The sequence below is a fragment of the Aulonocara sp. 'chitande type north' Nkhata Bay genome, linkage group LG9, assembly GCF_057382095.1.
Source record: "Aulonocara sp. 'chitande type north' Nkhata Bay isolate Kocher_YH1m ecotype deep benthic linkage group LG9, A_spYH_male_GT1.1, whole genome shotgun sequence".
In the NCBI taxonomy this organism is placed as follows: Eukaryota; Metazoa; Chordata; class Actinopteri; order Cichliformes; family Cichlidae; genus Aulonocara; species Aulonocara sp. 'chitande type north' Nkhata Bay.
Window position 1 is genome coordinate 19,304,478 of NC_141352.1, and position 17,679 is coordinate 19,322,156.

Below are 17,679 nucleotides of genomic sequence, written 5' to 3' on the forward strand. Positions count from 1 at the left end.
ATTTACACGTGATCTCAACAGTGAAACGTTGTCCGGGCTCTTCCACTGTTAGGAAGTCGCTTTTCTCTGACCAGCAGCCAGAATTACAGGCAGGAAATTGAGAGCAGAATCGGTGCCAGAGGGTGTGTGTGTTTTGTAGCAAAGGGTGTTTTGTGGAGACAGCAAGTTGGATTGTGGATCCCTTCCCCCGCACGGCGCCATGAGGCCCACGCACAGGAAGCTTCTCCTGCTAAATACAGCCACCCCCCACCCCACCCCACCCATCCCCTCCGATCTACAGGTCTGCACACACAGAGAACACGCAGTGAAAGTAGCCTCCCATTTGCCCATCCTGCTAATTTGCCATCCCCCATCTACCCAACAGCTGTAGCTTGTAATGAGCTCTCAGTTTTAGGATTTCTTGCACCTCATTGTTTTTGAGATGATGTATTTCTGCGTGTTAACGCACATGACCGCGATCTGACCCCACTCGGTAATCACACAGACACAGCTCCGGTAGAGACCCTCTGACCCTTTGTGCCAGAGACCCTGTAAAAAGGCAGACAGGGTCTATGGTTTCGGAAACAGGATTCTTTACGACCTTCCTCTTTTTTCATGGTTTGCATTAGAGTTACACCCTTTGCCTTTTTGGATTCTGTGCAGGGCCTGCTAATCAGCTTTTAACATACTGCTAAAGACATAGGCGCTGCAAAAATGAAGCCCTAAGTACATCTCTGTACCAACACCTTGGTTAATAATGTTGTCTCTGTCCACACTAGAACATTTTTCTAATCTTAAGCACCGGAACAGACTGGAAGAGTAGCTGTTATCTCAGCAGAGTGCTGTCTAGCTAGCTGCATGTCAATCTCTTCAGCTCTGGGTGAATAAAAGAGAATACTGTGCATCAGCACTCTGCAGCCAGCAAGTAATTTAGAGGCATGACATTCTGGATTTAGTGTCAGACAAATGAAACTTTTTTCTGGGAGATTTCAGGCAGTCAAGGGACCTGTTAGCAATAATTATGGAGCATTCACGGCATTTACACCAAACCTACACCGTAAATTGTTTAATTTAATCCCAGAGGTATCCCTATGATTTATATCCTTTTTGGATGATTTACCTTTAACAGCAATCTTTACTGCCTCAGGAAGAAGTATGACCATCAAAGAAAGTGGTGGAAAGAAAGGGTGTGTAAATTTCATGTAGGGCACTAAATCCAGTTTAACTCCAGTTTAAACCATAACAATAACCTCTTCTGATTTTAAATCAGATCTTAAGAAAGGTTTTTGACTGCTCAATGAAAGCAGAGAAATCTAGTAATAAAACACTGAGTGGGCAATTCATTTTCCCACAGAGCCACAGGAGAAACTGGAACTGTTGTGGAGGGCCACACCAATAAGCTCAGTTCTGCTCAATATTATTTTTATTTCTCTGTAAACTGCTCCTGGTAAGGGTAAATGTTACAGTTATGCCCTAAAGATGGCCCCCTGGGAAAGTCAATTGCCTCCCCCTCCTCCAGGCTGATCTAACAAGTTGTTAGTGAGTGGCTAACAGTTTCTCATTGACACGCCCAGCAGATAATGAGCAACATTAGCATTAACTTCAACAGGTGTGATCACTAGATGAATGCATACAAACAGGTTTTCAGAAAGTTGGCTTCAAACTATGCGTTGAGGACAAAGGTATGGAAGCTTGTTTCAGATGCTGGGAAAAGAAGGAACAAAAAAGATATCCAAATTTGCTGGTTATTAGCTCGAAATTTTACTTTCCTAACTAAACCTTCAGAGAAAATAACGAAAAAAAATAAACTTGTACTACAAGCCTCATTTAACCATTCACAAGCACATAAGCTCTTTTTTCTATGAATAAGCATATTCAGATACTTTTATTGTTCAGTGTCTTTGTTAGTGGCCATTTATCCTTTATGTTTAAAATATGCTCAAAAATCGGAGAAAAATCAGATCAAGAACATAACAGCCTTTTGTTTCGTTTTGTTTTTTTGTATAATGAACCCTTGTTAGCATCTTTGCTTCTGGTGTTTGTCTTTTTTTGAGTCAAGGGGAAAAAAAGATAACTTTAATCTCTAGGTACGTTCTGAGTCACTGTTCGAGCCTTTTCTTTTAGGCAGTCTTTGGGTTAACCTGTGTGTAATGTAGGCCAATGTGGCTTTACTGTTTAAAGGAAATGACTGTGCTTCTACTGTAGCCGCTGTGATGTGGACAGAGGTTTTATTCAGCGATAAAAGTGTTTCAGTACCAGTAATAAAATCTCCAGGAGAAGGCAGGTCCGTGAACGTTTGTACAGTAAAGGCTGTTTGGCTTGTTGAAACTGGCATCCTACAGAATTTGAGAGTCGGTTATAGACCAGTCACAAACATTTAACTGATTGTTGATTGTCAGATTAATCTTGTTGCTAGGATGTCTGCCTGTTGGAAATCTCACTGCGGGTTTTACATTTATGCTGTTATGTGGCCTGAATGGCCTTTTTAAATTCATTCAGCTTAATGTGCTCCTCAAAAAAACTACGCCTTTCTATGGCTAGGAAAAACCCCATGTGTTTGTATACCGTTTAGTGGTGGGCAGGTAGCATACAGTGACAATTTAGAGCCTTTTCCCTGAAAACAACTGCCTGCTGTGCCTGGAAATTATGCTGATGTGTGCAGTCAGACTCAACCAAAATAATTAAAATGCAGGGCATAAAACCTAAACAACAAGCTGAAATATACTAAAACGACACGCAGAGCAGAGAGGGGGGCCACTGAGTTAATGCTGTGTGTGTTAATATGAATGATCTCTTTAATATCACATGCAGTCATCTAAAATTAATCCCAGGTTTTGCATTATCTTATCTAGAGATACGGCGCATGTTCAGCCCAGATTATGAAGTGATAGTAGTAGCTGTTGACCTTACTACCCAACCTGTGTTTTACTATCTACCACTACTGTTTGGTGACTGCACAGTCAAAAAAATACATATATGTGGGTTTGTTCAATCCAGAGCAACAATATTTGTCCTCAGTGATCCTTCAGTCCTGTACAGTATGCCTAGCAGATGCTGGCTGAGATGTAGCTGGCAGATTGTGGGTGATCTAGGCGCTCTGTGGGAGGTTGCAAATGAAGGAGATAAGCAAAAAAACACTTTAGGATAAGATGGGACGGATGAGGTTAAAGCCTCGGAAGACTGGGATAATAGGAAATGGGAAGAAATTTCAGCTGAGTGGATGACTTGATGGCAGACCGCTTCTGAATCAGTGTGTGCAGAGCTAATGTGAGCGATGTGTTGTATGACTGCTACCATAAGGATGTGCTAGAAGTGATACCAGTGGATCAAAGTGAAGCAAAAAGACTATCTGATGAAGGAGTGCTGCAGCTGCCTTCACTGAATGGCTCGGGTGGCCTGATCTAAGCTCAGTTTGTCGTTACATTGAACTCAGCAGTAAGTGGCTTGTCTTAATGTGATTAGAGCTCTTTGAACCCTTGCAAGACCCCCCCCACACACACACACACACACACTTGTGTAACCTTTCTCCCTTCCTCAGGTGATAGTGTGGGTGGTGAAGATTGCCACACGCAAACCAATTAACCAATTGACTCAAATATTAACGGTCCCACTTTTATTAAGAGCTCAACAATGATGCCTTCATGATTTTGTTATTAAATATAACAGCCTGAAGTAGCAAAGTAGATGATTTACAAAAGGATTTTATCTCACAAATGAGCTCAGTTGCCACTTATCTGTGCCATTAAATCCCTCCTTGATAACTGGGGCGTTTGGTGTATTTTCCATAGGGCATTCCTGGTTCTGAGCATTATTGACCAGTGGCACACAGGCATTGACAATCAAACATGAAGAGAGTAAGCTCAGCTGTTTAAGGTACTCATCTGTGCGGTTTCTGCTGGTGTGTATTAATGGGGCTTTGGAGTGCTCCTGAGCTCCGCAGACTCCTTATCCCCATCACTGTTGTGTAAAGAGAGGGAGCCTAATCCTATCTGGCCTGCAAATCCTCCTCTGGGGCCCAGACTGTGTGGAAACAGGCAAACCAACGCACAGGCGCCTGGCTGGCCCACTCTCTGTGTCTTTTGTACACTTAGTCACACAAGCACAGACGCTCGCGCACACATCTGGATAGCAGCCAATTGCGCCGCAGTCACAGGTGAGCGCTGTAGATTACCGAAAACAAAGAAAGGGATTGTCAGGATATCTTCCGCATCACCTATACGCTGTGGTGGAAATTGTTGCCTCTTCTCTGTGCGTGTGTAATGTTATTGATGCTATAAATAGAAACGTAAATCAGCAAATTCAGGACTCTAAGCACCTGGACTACATCTTCCAGCTTTACATCAAGGTTTTAAATGGATAACATGTACATAAATATGAGTCCTAATTTCAACTCTTTGGTGAGTGTTCTTTTACTGTAAGACAGTCGATTATTACACTGCGGCCAAGCTAACCTGACCAAATGAAAACAGTGACCTCCTGTCCACAAGCCGGAGAGAACAGTTCTCTAATTGTTGCTTTGCTGCTCTGCTCGCCTTTGCCAGCCAGCTACATTATCCCTAAATGACAAACACACAGTGTTATTTCGGGCAGTCCGCAAAACTGCAGGAGTCAGTAGGACTCTCCAGTAAAACACAGACAAATGATAGTCTGCCAGGTTTGGTACACAAATCATCCAGTAGAAATAAGCAGTGTGCGTCCAAAGTATCCTTGTGTTGAGACAAAAGTGCCTTCATTTTACAAATACAACTGAAAAAAATCTATGCTTTGATTCTAAATTGTAGGCTATCATGTGTGATAGGGTTTCGCTCTGTTTATTTTAGTCCCTTCTGTGTTTGTTTTTGAGAAAAAAAAAATCAAGCTCATTTATTTTTAACCGGAGCAGTCGTGAGCATCACTCTGATCCTCTCCGATCAAATGTTTGTGAAGTTTTGTTTGCAGAAAGCTTTGCTCTCTAATACGATCAGGTGGAGCAAAAAAACAAACAAACATCCAAAACGTGTCGTTTTCAGCTGAAAAAAACGTTTCCTGGGAGAGCGGTCACTTTGTTTTTATATGACAGTAGGTTCTACTCATTTAGGAGAATGGAAATTACAATGGGAGAAGGGGAAGTCCCTTCCTCATTTGACTGACAAACATGACAACCAAAATATCCAGTTGCTTCTGCGTCATCAGCGAAAGCTTGCACAGTTCTGAACCCCTTTCACCTGGAAGAAATTGGCATAAGTCACGCAAACAACTAGTTTCATGTTTCTGCTTTGAAATATTTTAACTGGGGTTTTTTTAAGAAATGTGTTTAGGTTAAATATTTTCATGTCAGACAGAAGACACATTAAATAAATACAATTAACTTTACTTCATTATCAAGAAATGTCAGCTTTTAGATCCATTGTTCTTATGGAGCATTAAGGCAAATCGAGCACCCTTGACTAAGTCAGTGTGCAGCAGAGGTTCAGAAGGTGAGACTTCAAATTGTTCTAGCAGATATTGTAATTGATTTACAATATTTGCATACCATATACAATTGTGTATGTTGTTACATCAGTCTATAGGCTTATTAGCTGTAAAGTATGAAAGGATTTACCTGAACAGTTACTGTTACCCGCAGCTGTTGAATGGAATGTATTGAAGTCAATGTATTTATCCAATGTTAACTTCAGCTCCACAGCAAAAACACAGGTAAAACTTTTGTAACAATTTTTATTATGGTTCTTATCAAAAGTTAATTTTATCTGTGTGTACTGAAAGCATAGAGTTTAATTTTTAAACATCTTGCCTTAAAAAATAACAGCTTAATCTTCTGTGCCATTATATCACTATGGGGTGGCTAGCATATGTTGCTAACTTCTGGAACTATAGCGAGGCTCTGTGATCTGCCATTACTGTAAACCAATGGTCCATTAGAGTGAGATGACACGAATCTTCCATTCAGCAACTCTGGGGAAAACCAAAGTTAGCCAATGGATTCTCATGACCCTCTATCACTTTATGTTTTTTGTATTTTGCTTTGCTTTGTTTTAACTAACTAGTCTGTTGTGTTGTAACTGCTTTTACTTTCCTTTTCTGCTTAGTAAGATTCAGAAAAATGTTGTGGGTTGAATTAACATTCATGCTGCATTCCTTTTAACTTTCAAGTCAAATTTCAGAGGTGGGAGTGACACTGCAACTGAGCTGTCATCTATCCGCTACCACTGCTTGTTATTTCAGTATTGGTAGCTGAAAAAACAGGCTTTGTTCGCAAGGTAGACCCATTTAAAGATCTCTACTAATACCTAGAGTACAACATTTAAAGCTGAACATTGGGAAATACCCAAGTTTCGAGTGGGATTGAACTGAACTCCAGATTTCCTTCTTGAAAAATCAGACAAGCTCCACTAACCCCTAATTTCAGCGCACATAAGCAGTGCTAAAATTGTAAGCTAGGCTACTGCTGTGTATTTGTGAGTCACTAAATTAGCCGCACACAAGGCGCGGACCAGGTTCTATCCATGAATGTGTTGCAGTGACACTTTCAAGTTACAGACATCGCGTTGTATTGCTAAGAGGGGATGAATGGCTACATCAGCTTGGGAGCAATGCAAAGTCTGTTTTTCCATGCATTTCCGACAAACACTCCTGGAATGCAGTCAGCTCAGGAACAACGTCACTTTCAGCTCTGACAACCAATTCCAAGGTAGCGTAAAAACACCACTGCACGGCATTTACAACTGAAGGCCGGTTGGTTTTCTGTGTGTGCCTTATATGGGAACCACAAGTTCCTACAACTGTTTTCCATCTTGGATAGCAAAATCGGAGTTGGTGTTGTGTAGTAACACAGAATTAAATGTAACGCCAAGGGTCTCGAGCTTCCACATTTGAAAAGCAGGGAGTGTCATGAAGCCACCACGTCACAGCATGGCAAACAACACTTTGTGCGTATCCCCGGATGACTGTGGCTTTGACATAATAGGAGTATTTGACAGCTTAGGAATGAAAACAGGTTGGGCCAGCTTTTTCCTCATATTTCAGAATGAACTGCTGTGACACCTGGTTGCTTTAGACCAAGCTAAGCTAATGAGGCGTCTGCCATTTTTAAAGTTCTATCCTACATGAAAAAGGTGTCATGTTTTTCTGACTGCGTTTTGCTCTTATTAAACAAGTAATGTGGCGGTGAATGACGAAACGGCAGGGGCTGTACCGCCGAACGGGACATATCTTTGTCACAAGATCGAGAGATCATCAACAGAGAAATCATTCCATCACATCTGAGTAAAATTTGCAATTTTATTAATCCCTAATCGCTGCCTTGAATTGGAATTATTCCTCGCGGATTAGCTCCCCTCTTTATTCCTCTGAGGCTTATACTCCAATAGTCAATCTATCTCAGCTCTGCAGAGCCCATAAATTGTGGCTAAAGAGGGTAGACAAACACAGTGGGCTGGCAGTGTGGGAATCAGGCGATTTAATCCTTTGTCATTATCTGGCAGGCCCTGCCAGCAGACATCTGCTTGTGAATGCATTTTAAAGGAACACTGAGAAAACTGGTGTTACTTAGGTTGGAGGGGAAGAGACACACCCTGGTCTCTTTATACCACTAATATGCACTTCATTGGGTTTGGCTGTTCTTCTCAACAATGGAGAACGGCCCCAGTCGTTGATAGTTTTATCTCCGAGTGGCAAAACAGACGCCAGAACCTGCCTGTCTCACTGCCAGCCTCAGCAGAAAAAAAATATCACTTCCTGTATCCTGCCGCGATATGGTGGGCAAAACTGATGAGTCAGGTTTGTGGAAAGGTGAAATGATTAGTCATGCTTGAAAACAAGAATCTGGAGCAGTGAAGTAAAACGCTATGCGGGAAAAGTTTATTTATTTCTTTTTCTTTTTCGTTGACAGCAGCTGACTGGGCTGTTTCGCATTCAACAGCACACAGGCGAGGTCCAGAAGTCAATTTGTGAAAGTGGAACTGAAGCGTAATCTAGTTGAGAAGGTGTATTTGACAGAAAAACAACAGCAGGAAAAAAAACAATAATGTATGAGTATAAATTAAAAAAAACAAAACAGGGGAAGCTGATCCTGTTTGTTTCTTAAAAATGACCGTTGGAAAGGCAGTGTGGCAAATAGAGGGAAACAGAGTTGGTGGAAAGGATACTAATCTAGACGTAATCCCCTCAGCATCTGCCGCTGATGCATTAATCAGACAGAAAGGAAACATGTTATTCTGTAATGCCTCCTCTTATCTGAAGCCACTGTTGTTGAATTTTGCGGCATGGATAAGGGTCACGCGTTTCTTTATTCCAGAAACAACAGCAACAACAACATTTCACACTTTCCCAGCGCAGTTTACACAAGCTGATCGCATTTATAACAGCACTTTGATTGAAAACTATATGTACATACATTTATAGATATATAAATGATTTGCAAAGGATTTCCAAACAGCTTTGTTATTAGATTATAAAAGATTTAAAAGCTCGCTCCATCTTAAAGGAGTCTTATTAAATTCACTGCCTCTGCCATCCTGTCAGCAGCAGACCCTGTGCGCTGATCTGACACGTATTTGCTTGTGAAAGTTTAACAGCGCGGAGGTGATCAAAATACACGGCGCTCTCTAATCACACCTGTAAGTGGTAAGCCCTCCTTCCCTTGGTTTAATTGAAGCAACTCCCTATCCAAATCAGTTACAGACATTAATAAATGTATCTAATGACTGTTTTTTTTTCCCTCTGACTGGAATGACCCAAGAGGGTTAATTAGAGTATCAGGGCACCATTAGCACAGCGATGTTGATCAGCTGGTTGTCAGTGTGCCTATCATTACACCTATTCTCACTGAGCAAACACTTTTCATCAGCAATATCACAATTGCTATCATAAATGGGCCCCGCACTGCTGATACCAGGGCTGATGCATTCATGGCTGATTGCCTGTGCTTATGGATCCATTGTGTGAGAGGTGGGAGCATCATATTGTTTAGATGATTAACAGTACCTGGGGTAGGATGCCTAGTCACTGGTGGGATCTTCGCTCAGTCTTTAATCATCACGAAACACACGCTGTTACTCCCCCTCCCCTTCCTGTGCTCCTGTTAGTTGGAGAGGGGCTTAAGTGGGGGGCCCGAAGGCGATACGTATGCAGAGAACGCTGGTAGTGTGTGATGTCATGTTGGGGCTGAAATGATTAAAGTAGCCGCAATAAACATCGACTCTCAAACACATCATGAGATCTGGTGCCTTAATCCTCCATCAACAAAGACCCCGGGCTCCTTCTACAAAAAAAATAAATAAAAAAACACAAAATGTGTTTACACAAGCTGAGGTCAGCTGCTCGCTGCTGATTGGATTCACTTTGTTGTGTGTTTTTCAATCTAGAGCTACAGACACGAGTGTTTACAAAATCGATGGGCAGTTAGGTCCAACGTGCCGACCTCGATTTGCATTATAAATCTCAGCACACGCAGGGCTTCAGATTAAGATTAATCCACTTCATGACGACGTGCCCATTGATTACGTAACGACATAATTGGGATGATGATTTACTCTGCCACCGTTGACCATTAACGCCTGCGCTTAGAGGGCAAAAAATGCCCGTTTTGTTTTCCGTTTCATCTCGCCTTATCTTGATTAGTCTCATCGAGATCTTAGATCGACTGAAGCTTTTCCCATGCAAGAAAACAGTAACCAATACATACTAAAACAACAACAGCAACAATAAAAATTACAGTTTTCGTGTGGTCGCTCGCGCAAACAAAAACACATTACACAGGAGCTCGGTAGCTCTTGATAAATGGAGTCCTGCGTCTGCATGTGATGTGCAACTCCCTCTCCATTTCACCCTGACGACCTTCCTCCTGGTACACAAATATTGCTCATTACACGGAGGTTTATGTGCTCGATATAGCCATTGACCCTCAGCCTGCCTCTGGCTCCTGCCTTTCCTTCTCTCTTCCTCATCTCCTCACTGTCGATGGCTAGTTACCAATGGGGCAGTAAATTACAGCGGCTGGGCTGGGATTAAGTACGAGAGGGGGGCTGTCTGCGAGGCAAGGTGGAAAAGCAGCACACACACATATCCACACACAGATGATTGTCTTTTCGTATGCCAGACAACTCCACATTTTTTTACTGCTCCTCCCTCCCTGCCACCTGCAGATTGTGCTATCAATCATTCCAGTTTCCTGTTTTTACTTTTATGTTTGCAGATGCACACTTTGGGGTAAACATGCAACACTCTTTAGTGGCGAAAAAAAGACTTTTGTTTTGTGCATCTGCTCAGATAATAAACGTGGTGGAGAATGAAGCTGTGTGTACTTTGAAGAGACTACAGTTTGTTAAAATTGAAAAGAAGGTAATGTATCGCTAAAAAAGATTCTGCAAGTATGAGGGAATTTGTTTTTTGCTTTTCTTAAGGGAAAATTTTACTTTTTTCACATGCACATTTCTGAAACAAGTGCAACTACCTCAACAAATATCATAGTTGACTTTTTTTTTTTAAAGCTGCATGTGAAGATAAGCAACTTATTATTGTGGCTATATTTATATTTGCCTCTGCAGTGCATGTTTGTGGTAAGAGGAGCCTGTGGTGTTAATATAGGGGATGACCTCAGCAGTGTCCTCTTCTCAGTTCCTACTATAGACCGACTGTACACACATGGACTCGAGCTCAAGGCAGCTGATGGAAATAGAATTGCTGCAGGGATTTCTCCACCAAATGACCTGGAAAAGCCTGTTTGACTTGCGGGGAAATAAAATATACGTACTTCCTTTACGACTTTGCGATGGGCTCTTAATATCTCTGGAGTCATCTTTGCAAGATTTCTTGCTTAATTAAATCTGATCGTGTTGTTTTTTTAAGGAATAATATGAAATGAGAATTGTCGGCATCACAAGATCAGGGGAGCTTTAATGTCTTAAATATCAGGACTGTGCAGCGTTGTAGGAACAAATTCTCTCCATGACTAAATGCTAAACCAATTCAAGACTGCTCTCTTGGTGTGACTCCAAACTATTTGGCATTCCTTTCTCAGTTTTCTCTGCTGAGCTCTGCCAAACATTTTAGAAATAATTACATGTACTTCTGTGAATACTCCTAGGATTCGCTTTCTCTCTCTCTCACTCTTTCCTTCTTGCTTTCTCTCTTTCTTTTTCCTCACATGCACAAGACAGATATGCAAGCATTCATTGTGTTTGCATGTTTTCATGTGCAAGTGTATGGAGTGGAGTCGGCGTGTGGGGTCTTTGTGTCCAGGAGTGAGAGACCTGCTCCAGTGATTAATGGGGTTCCTGTGTGAGGCACCGCAAGGCGCCGTACACAATCGCTAGGCCAGACCGCAGCCCCACCAGGCTTGTCCTTCACATGAGAGAAGAGAAAGGCGGGAAGGAGGGAGGGTGGAGGGGAATTTTTTTTTCCCTCGTTGTCCTTTACTCTCTCTTTCCTTCCTTCTGCCCATCCATCCTCCTTTTTTCTTCCCCCTCCTCCCTAAAACTAACCACTTTAACCACCCACTCCCGCCTTTCCTACCTCTTCCTCCTTTCCGCTGGACCCCGTCCTGGGTTTAGCTCACCCTGTGTGCACGTTAACATGAGTTCTCACACGTGCATATACGCATGATGTGGAAAACATTTTTAAAAGACAAACATTTTTAAAAGGGGGGAGGGGGGGCAGTGAGGGGGAGAGAGAAAGAGATAAAGTGAAACATTGGCTTTTGAAGACGACGCTGAGGTGGAGGGTGAGGAGCCTGCTGTGAATCCCTCTCCCTCTATCCAACCTCCCCTTCCCTGTGGTTTTGAGTATGTGGCCCCTCTTCTCAGTGTTAAACAAGTCTTTTAAATAGGCTTTAACCTGGGCCCACCCTCAATGGGGCCATTGTGGGAGCGGATGTGTGGACAGTAGTGCTTGGTAAACACTGCTACTTGTCCCTTTCTCACATTCTGAAACCATTCAGTGCCGGCTAGCCCGGAGGTTGTGTGTGTCTGTGCGTAAGTGTCAGAGTGGGAAAGGGGAAAGCAGAAATTCACAGATTGACAAGAAGCTTTACTTGTTTGTTTCTGTGTATGTGTGTGTGTGTGTGTGTGTAAAATTAATCACATACAAGTCCTAAATTTAATCTAAAATTCATATACAAGACTCCACCAAGTCCAGCAGGCTCCTTAATTTGGCAGTCAATAAATCTGAATGACCATCAAGGGGTCTGTAACCAATTTTCCTGCCCCGAGATCCACCTAGTCATCTTTTTGTTAACACTAAATGACTCTGGACTTATTTAGTTAACCCACGTCAGTGTGCGGCTGGATTTCATTATCTCTCCTCTCCCAGGGTCTCTAATTGGGCCTCACTGTTGTCGGCCTGGCACCTGCAGTTGGCCTGCATGTCACTGTAGCCCTGGTAACAACAACGCGCTGTGATGCTGATTCTCCAAGCTTCAGCGACTTGCACATACCCCCCCACCCCGAGTACCCCCCCCCCCCCCCCACCTGCTCCTCCCCTGCCGTTCCCCCATTACCAGCACCACATTGTGCTCCGTCGCCTCGAGTGAAAAAACTGCCACTCGTTAGGAGTTGTGTGGTGATTTTTGTTTGACGACAACCAAGGATGGGATCTAGTTAAGTAACTCTCACAACGAAAGCAAGCGAGCTGCACTGCTCAAAACACACACACAACACACTCAGCCTTTTTTTTGTGTTTTTTTTTCAGTGGGCTCGCTCGTTTTTTTTTTTACTTCCTGGCACTGATGACTTCATAAAAAACAGTGCACTCTGACATTGCTACGCAGACAATGAGAACTGAAGAAAAAAAATAGAGGAAGTGTTCCGTTTGTGATGGGAAACACAGCAGAGTGTGATTTCCTTGTATGAGCGAGAGTTTGACGTGACGAGAGACTTCCATTGCGTTCTGCCCGTGTGTAACCTTCTGTTATTGAGAAACAGCAAATTTTTAACTCATTCAGAGCCAAACGGTTTCTATAAAGCATGCAACTGCTGTAAAATAGCAGAAGTAGAGTGTAAGAACAATCATAATGATAAATAAAAAAAAATTCCAAAGAGTGGAATTTTAAAATGATTTTACGTTAATCTCGGAAACCACAACCGCAAATTCTAACAATTGCTATCAGCTCTGCATCAGTATCAGACGAGTCACTGGCAGCCGAGCGCTTCCTGTGCTTTAGAAGCCTCTGTCTTTTTCTTTGAAAGCACGTGTGCTGCATGTAAACATTTCAATGAGGAAGTACTGCAGTCAAAGGAAAATAAGCTGATGAGGGGTTTCGGTTTTGTTGTCTGGGCACTCAGTTGAGCTAATATCTGTGCGTGCACTCCCACACTACATCTTCTGGAGCTGTTGCGTGTAAGCCATAAAGCACAAGTTGCCATGTATTGATTTCTGGGTGAAGCAGAGGAGGAGGAGAATCATCCAGAGCTGTAAATTCTGGGAGACATGTGTCCCGACAACACCGCTGTCTGAGTAGTTTTCACAGCAATCGAGGGGAGCGCAACGGCAGCTCAGAGGTCTGCAATGATCACGACGTCTTTGTGATGAAGTGGCCAATTGAGGGAGCCCCGTGTGGAAGTGTGGTTCGGCACAGGTGTGTGAATGTTGACCTCTGACTACTGCTGAGTGATGTGATTTAAATGGACTCTTGTTCAAAGCAGGAGACCCTTCATTTCTACCAGTGTCAGTCATTCTTAACTCTTTCAGCACCTGTTTCCCATGCCTCATTTTCCCGATTTTCTTTTTGTGTATTAACACTTTCTCCAACCAAAACAAATTACTTAAAAAAATCCCACAGCCATTCACACGACTAATCACAACAGCATGTTTAAGCTTATCATACTGGAAAGCTCCAAACATGAATGCATGTACTTGAAATCCATTTTTAAAAAAAACGTGGACCTGTTTTAATTTTTGCTTCGTCACTTTAAAAAACTGTTTACACCTGCATGATTACTGCCTCTGCTGCGGCTCTTCTTGCTACGTAAAGTTTATCTGTGTTGTGCGTAAATATTCATTACTAGAGCTCAAACATTCAGGGCATTCTTTTTAAACAACAGGACATTTTCAAAACACACTAACCTAAATTTAGTTTCCCCATAGCAGAAAACGGATGGATGGATGGATGGATGGATGGATGGATGGATGGGAAGCCTAAACAATTAGTCAAATGATTAAGAAAATTAAGCTACAGAATAACAGCTAAGGATAATCACCATTTGGCGCTTCCCTGTTGTTTTTCCTAATCAGGTATCTACAAATAATAAAGGCACTCTCGACTCTTGAAGTGGCTGATTTAATCAGCTCAGTGCAGCCATTCTTCTGATAGCCTATTAGGCAATCAATATTATTATGTCAGGAGGGAGTCTATAGCACATCACACAGATGAATAAAACATAGACCGAACATCAGGGAGAGACAATCCAGGGTGCATTAGTCAGACAGCGCTGTGACGTTGCCAAGTAAACAAAACACAAACTGGCAGGTTTTTGTTTCTTGCCCTAAAGCTAAAGACACATAGTACACAAACAGCATAAGAGCACACGCGTATACTGTATGCACTGAGGGAATTCCAAACATAGTGCTTGTTTGTTGGGGAATGAATGGAGGCATTGAACGGCGAACATTTCTTGTCACAGTGCAGTGGTGACAAAGGAAGACGGGAGAGGCAAGTTGCTGAATTAATGAATTGTGTCTGTCTCAGAGCTGAACAACTGAATCTCATGAATATTGCGTTACTATTCAGTTCACATGGCCCTGCAAGGTATAAAAGAAATATAATACTACGCAAACTCATTTTATGTAAACAATTAACATCAGTGGGTTAAAAAAAAAGAAGCAAAAAAAGCCAACACACACTTGGAGTTGTCTTTATTGCATCTCCACACTCATCGTCATTAAAGGTGGAGGGAAAAGGAAGAAAGAAATAGTGACCACTCCTTTAATGGGCAGCTGATGATGTCATATCACTACACAGATTCTTTGGTCTCCAAGTAAACCAGCTCTTCTACTTGCTGATTGGCTGACTGGCTTTGAGAGGGGGAGGGTGGTTTTCTTCCCCTTCTTCTTCTTCCTGCTTCTGGATTAATCCCTTTGCCAGAGTGAGCTCATCTCTCCACTTCGTTTTGCTGTCTCTCATGTAACCTCAACAATTATTCTTAATGCAGTCATGTCCAAGTGTACAAAACTGGATGGTTTAGAGGGCTGTATTGTCCCTAGAAGATGATGAGGTGTGCTTTCTGCTCAGGTTTTTAAAGTAATCTTATTAACTAAACACTTAGGTGGCAAATTGCGCCTTCTGCTTGAAATCCAATAAGTTTGCCTCTTGCAGGCTTTTGTTGGCAAAGTCTGCTTCCTCGAGAGTTCCTTTCACTACTTAAGTCTCATCCCCTGTAGCCCTGCCGCTTGTTTTCATAGCTGTGATGAACGGCGCCCTGAACTCTTGCACTGGTTGCCCTCTGCAGTGAAACACAATGCCATGTGCCTCTATCACACTCATGTCTGGGGCTACAGGTGACCAGCTGTCTGCTTGTATTCCTCTCCTCTGGGACAGCTGGAGCCATCAATCAGCTCACCCCCTCCAACCCCACCCTCCCCGAGCCCCATTGTGCCCGTCTGCCCGGTCTGACCACCACAGCAGCACCGTCAGACTCATCTCATCTGCTCTTTCGCTCCTCCGGGGAGCGCTTCTCAACTTCCACGTAGTTGCGAATTCATGCTTGTTTCCAGGCTTTCAGGACAAGCTGTGCAAATCTCTCACTGTCTCTGGTGTTGGTTTTTGGTTTGAGTACTCATTGATGAGTTTGGCATTTGGCTCCCATGAACTTGCCCTTCATCTAACAGCTAGTTTTATGATGCCTCTGATGGTCATAAATTGATACATTGTTGAGCCCACTCCACACAGCACGTGCAGTCACAGTCCTTTCTCCCTCTGCAGATGGAAAGCATTGAAGCCCATTATTGTGTTCTTGGAGGGGCGTCTTCCACCATGAACTCTTTGGCACACTTTTAAAGAGAGTGGCCTTAATGTATTCAGGCCTGATTCACAGTGGCTTTGGCACTACCGCTACCATCCCCCCAGCCTACACACACACACACACACACAACTCTTTTTCTTAAAAGAGAGAGTAAACATGTGTGAGTCGCACTGTTCCTTGGAACTTTTTCTTGTTTATCAAAAAGGGAACTGATGAGCCTGACAGGGGACTTCAAAGGGGGACATTAAAAAATTCAGTTTACCTCAGGAGAACTTTGTGAAGGACACTTGATCAAAGAGCAGAAGGACCCAACAGTTGCACACTAAAACTTTTTATGTGACCCAGATTTGCCTGTTGCATAATGCTTGTCTGTCGGAACAACATTGTTGAACCTGTGTCAGTTATCTGAAGTTTGCCAGAACTGCTACTATAATTAGGCTAAACCAAACCATAGAAGTGGCTGAGCAAGCGTGTCTCCAAGCTCTCCAAGCCTTGTCAAACAGAGGGCTAATTGTGAATGTTGGTAATTATTAGCTATTTTATAAAGAAAGAAAGCAGAATTCCTCGGTAATGGTGACTGCTGCTTCTGCTCATGTGACTATCAGTTTCTCCCTCTGGTCTGTGGACAGTTCATTGTTGTGTCTTAAAGAGCTGCAGGGCGACAGGGAAACTAATTGGGTGGAGCATGTCTGGACATACTGACTCCCAGGCTCTCTACTGGAGCGTCGCTGTGCCACACACGCACACAGACACACTCACCTTACTCGATTATACACCTTTGACGTGTGAAAACAAAAAACAATCATTACTATAAAGCATGCAATCCAATCAGCGATAACAACAGAGACTCTCTGCACAGATGGCACTATTAAATGTTTATTTACATCCTCAGTTACTTAACCTTGTGCTTTAGAAAGATGTAAGTTAAAGGTGCCTGATATTTCTTTCTGATATTTATTCACTTTTATTGTAACTGCGCATGCCCTTTTTTGTTTGTTTTTACAAACAAGCTTCGTGATGAGCAGTTATCCGTGGTTTTTACCATGTTTATTATCACAAAGCCATTCAGTCCTGATCCAGCGCTAATTTACGGCTCCGGTGAAACTGCTGCCTCCAAAGCAAACGACGTCAAGTAAATCTACGTGTTTGCATTTGTTGGGTGTTATTTTAGCACCACTTATTTTAATTTGAATAGAGAAACTCTGTGTTTTCAGCGAGAGCTGCGGAGGGACTGTTTCTGCTGCCATTCGGCTTGAAGTGCCTGTTTTTGGCTTTCAGGGTGGGTCTCTAAGGGAGGCCCTTGGGCACAGTAGGTAGTGAGAAAGGGGTCTTCTTTAAGGAGGACACAATTTGCATAGGTCTATGTACACAGCTTTCGGAGACCTCTCCCCAAATATCTGAGTCGAGCACCTGTATTGACATTGGCAGAACACTTTGTCTCAGGATTCAGGTCCAGCTAGGAATGAAAGCAAACCACCACAGCGCGCTCGCCGTGGGCAGCTAGACTCGCAAATACCTGAGAGGACTTTATCAACTGGGGTGGGGAGGGTTCGTGACGCTGCTACTTCATGAGAAAAGGGTTGCAAATGAATCCCATCAGTGATTACGACACATAGAGTTGTGTTGTAATCCAACAACTAAAAGAGATGATGTAAAAGAGTTGATGATACAGTCTTGATCCCTGGGGACAAAAGACAAGGTCAGCAAATGAAGTTAAATGTATTTAAGTGGGGCCTTTCTGCTGTTATAGAGTTTGTTTTATTTA